Here is a 4723-nt window from a genome sequence, read left to right as displayed (position 1 = left end):
GGCATGACAAAAGCAAGGGGTAATAGAAAGAGACAATGCTGATGCTTAATTCAAGCACTTGTTTATTTTCTTCTTCTTCTTAACATGTCTATTGATTTAAAGCTAAAGAATTTAAGTAACAAAGACATATATCAATGAAAAACACAAATTATTAAATTAAAGATGCCAAAAAGACTTGAAAATCAATTTATTGCACACCATCTATTTTTTCAAATATCCATAATTTCAAGGCAAATGTAGTAAAACTGTAACTATCACCCACACATCAGTTTTGTTTTCCATTAGTTCAGAAATATACTGAAAAATATAAATACAAAAATCACCCTGAAAGTAAATTAACTTTTATAAGAATAGTGTTTTAAAATTCTAGTATTCCTTCCATAGATAGGGTAAAATTTTACCTTAATTTAGATTTTATTTAGATCATGACATTCTATTATATGAATTTACTCTTCTAATCTGTCAAAATCATTGCTCTGGAGTTGAATATATTCATATGGATACAACTGCCTCAGGCTTTTATGCAACTATATTTAGTTTTTTTTGAATAGACAGTAGTTTATTAAGTTGGGTAATATCAAATATAGAAAATGGCATATATCATTAATATTATAATATCCCAAGAGTACCTAATTAGTTCACAGGCATCATATTATTATTTTTTTATGAATATAGTTATGATAAACATGTCACTTTAGCATCTTAAGATTACTTGTATTTTTATTTCCTCCTATCATTATAAATCAATATTAATTAACAAACTACAGTAGCTTCATGAACCAGTTATATTTAAGAATTAAAGGAATTTGGGTAAATTGGAAGGGGAGGTGAACCATGAGAGACTATGGACTCTGAAAAACAGTCTGAGGGGTTTGAAGTGGCGGGGGGTGGGAGGTTGGGGTACCAGGTGGTGGGTATTATAGAGGGCACGGCTTGCATGGAGCACTGGGTGTGGTGAAAAAATAATGAATACTGTTTTTCTGAAAATAAATAAATTGGAAAAAAAAAAGAATTAAAGTTATTCTGATCACTTAAGAAACAGATTTCTTATTTACTTTCTAAGATTATTTTTCTTGCTATTGTTAAATAAAATTACTTACCAATAATATAGTATGATTAAGAACATAAGTTAATTATTTTTAATATTAAAGATTTTCTGATTTTTTGTGATATAATTAATAAAAATTGGGTAACTTATTTATACCTTTTAAAGTTATATTTATATAAACCTGGGAATGTTCATATCATCCTTCTTTTAGTCATGACAAATACAATAATACAGTGCATGTTGAACATAAAATCTCTAAATAGTACTGACACATTGCAAAATTCTATATGAACTAAAAATTTACTAATGGAAACACTCAACTCATTGTTCCATTGAATAACCAAGGATCATATATAATGCAATAGTGCATTTGCTAAGAGCAGGATTAATCAAATTAAAGTTTAAGAATATTGACTGTCAATTTGTTTTAACACTTTTATTATAGAACAGGTCTTCAATTTCATAACTCTACTTTAAAATGAAAACAAACTGGTGCCTTGCTATATGTTTAAATTAAGCTTGTTATTTTGGCCTTGACACATTCAAAATAAGAACATTACTCAACACAAACACAACTTGTCTGGAAATCGGCTAGAACTATTGGAGCTTAGTGTCCTCTGTAGACATAGAACACAATTACTTGATGAGTGGAAAGGTGAGTGTTTTTCATTGACTTGAAAGGGCATATGCAATAATTAAAATTTTGTTTAAAAAACTGACTTCGCCCTTTTGAACCTGGCTTGAGAAAATGATGACTAAAGCAGTCTTCAATAAAATTGCATTTGGACACTCTCATCTAGACCTTAGAAAACGTTTCTCTGTTCCTTTGTATTTGACAAGCATTTGACAGTTGAACTGAAGATACTTTTCTATTATACACAGATCATTTTTTTGCATTTGCAGAAGATGATAAATGCAAAGCAGAAGTAATAATAATAATGTTTTGTTTTTTTTTTTTTTTTGCCTTTTGGCTAAGATCAAGTGCAAAACAGAAATAATAAATATTGCTTGCTAAATTTCAAATCTTTTGTTAGAATTTACCTGATTCTTCTGTTTTTATAGAAATACAAAAGGGAAGTCAGGCTGCTCCACACTATCCCACTACCACCATTGCCATTTGTGTATTAGTGAATCAAACACAGCACTTTGTTTCTAGGTTTTAAAACCTGAGAGTAATAATGTACAATTCAAAATTATTTTATTGAGAAGGCTTTTGCTAAATAATCCCTGAATAGTTTATGTAAAGTTCTTTCCATTCGTGGGGACTTTAAAAATGGTCAGTAAAAGTAACTGTCAGTCCATGTGGTCGTCATTACTGATAGTTTAGAACAAACACCACAAGGAGCATTTCATATTGTGGAAAAAATCAGAATGCACGACCATACAATTACAAAGTCAGAAAGGTCTCTATATCTTTAGGTAACTTCAAAAAATTGAATATTTCTGAACCTGTCATGTACAGCAAGAGTTCCTGGAATGCTTAGTGATTTGATAAAGGCTATAAAGGTACTATTTAGAGTGCCTGTCCTGTAATAGCAGGGAATTCTTTGTTGTCAGATTAACGTGTATCAGAAAAACTAGTTTGGCAATCTTCTCTGCACTAGGAATAGCTCTCCTGCCACACCTTGTCCGCTGAAACTGTGCACCCATGCAAAGGTCTTTCTTCCTGATCAGGAACACCTCTCAGCAATTGAGACAATCACTATCTGCCGTGGTACTAAAATCACCAGAGACACTGTCAGAAGAGAATCTAAGCAGCTTGGCAACCCCATGTCCTCTAACCTCACTTACTCCTAGTTGCAGCTTCTGAACAAGTGCCGTTTCAAGGGACACTGACATAGCCGCCAAGTTCATTGGGGTTGGGGCTGCCATGGTAGGGGTGCCTGACTATGGGCTGGAATTGGGACTGTGTTTGGGAGCCTCATCATTGATTTTGCTGGGAGCCCTTCTCTGAAGCAATAGCTCTTCTCCTACACCATTCGGAACTTCACCTTCTTGGAGACCATGGAGCTGTTTTGCCTGATGGTGACCATTCTCATCCTCTTCACCATGTAAAGGTGCTGTCTCCACTTCTGATGCCTTTCCCCGATGTCTCATTTTCCCTGTATGTTCCCTTTATCTAAACCTCCGCAAGGAGCCTGGGGAAAGTGGTTGGCTCAATTTGGCAAGAGGAAGACAATTACTACTGCGTAAATGAGGAAAAAAAAGAGAAAAAATTACTTTGATTCTTCTGACACATTGAACTTATGAAGCAAACCGTGAGGCTCTTAACTATAGAGAACAAACAGGGGGTTGATGGAGGGGGTTGGGTGGGGGATGGGCTAAATGGGTGATGGACATTAAGGAAGGCACTTGTGTTGAGCACAGGTTGTTGTATGTAAGTGGTGAATCACTAAATTCTGCCCCTGAAGCCAACTTTACTACATATGTTAACTAACTTGAATTTAAATAAAAATGTGAAGTTTAAAAAAAAGAAATTATGGACTCTAAAAGCTGAAGTCAGAAAGAAGACAAAACTTATTATGAAGTTATGTTATTCCATATCAAAGTCACCAGTAAGAAGATTTCAGGAGTGTTCATAAAATGTAGCTATTTTGAAAATGAAATTAAAGAACTATATGCTCATCTGTAAATGAACAGAGAAACAGAAAAAAATTATAGACACCATTTTTTAGCGTGGGTGCTCACTGACAGGTGGGTGATGCAATAGTGCAAAGCCTAAGAATAGTGAATACAGAGGTTATGTCTCATAGTTCAGATTTCATCTATCTTGCTTTTCCTTTTTTCTATAGCGAGTCTTTCTCTGTCTCCTTCCTTTCAACTACCTGATAAACCTCTTAAAATCCTTTACATTTAAAGTTAAGTATTTGTTCATATTAAAACATTTCAGATGCCCTCAGAAGTGCTAATGCTGCTGCCTTTGCAGGCTGTGGATTACCTGTGTCTCATTTTTCCATTTTCTGAGGTCAATATTTGCAATAGGGTTCTATAACCATTTTCAAATTTATAGGTTCAGGGTTCTATGCCCTGGGTCCACTCCTTTTAGTACATGTACTAGTTGACATCCTGTTATTGTAAGAGTCATTATTCTGGATATTTCAAATAGAAAGAAATTAGTGAAAATGTTCTTTTCTCCAAGGGAAGTCTAAAGAAGCAATACTCCTTTTTCTTAAAGAACTGCTTCTACAAAGGAAACCAGACTAATCATCCCCATATCACCATCTAAGATGGTGCTAGCTGAATAATTTTTTTTAAGATTTTATTTATTCATTCAACAGACAGAGATCACAAGTAGGCAGAGAGGCAGGCAGAGAGAGAGAGAGGAGAAAGCAGGCTCCCTGCCGAGCAGAGAGCCCCATGCAGGGCTCTATCCCAGGATCCTGGGATCATGACCTGAGCTGAAGGCAGAGGCTTTAACCCACTGAACCACCCAGGCACCCCTAACTGAATAATTTCTTTTCTGAAAATTATTTTATTCATAGAAATTACACACATATTTATATATATGTTAGTATATGTACAAACTGTATATGCATATTGCAAACTTTAAAGCAGGGGGAAAAACCCTATGTTGCATGATTATAGCATAGTACTAGAAACATCTCAAATTTTTTGGAAAATTACAGTTAATTCCTATTTTGAAACATGTGGATGCAATCATTGCAGAAGGAAAAC

General features: G+C 34.3%; 1 pseudogene; it reads left to right on the top strand.

Annotated features, from left to right (window-relative positions):
• Window positions 1-1691: 1691 nt before the first annotated feature.
• Window positions 1692-3103, top strand: LOC122907462 (annotated as a pseudogene).
• The last annotated feature ends 1620 nt before the right edge of the window (window positions 3104-4723 follow it).

The sequence above is a fragment of the Neovison vison genome, chromosome 5, assembly GCF_020171115.1.
Source record: "Neovison vison isolate M4711 chromosome 5, ASM_NN_V1, whole genome shotgun sequence".
Lineage (NCBI taxonomy): Eukaryota > Metazoa > Chordata > Mammalia > Carnivora > Mustelidae > Neogale > Neogale vison.
Note: the sequence above shows the minus strand (reverse complement) of the source record. Positions and strands in the feature narration are given on the sequence as shown.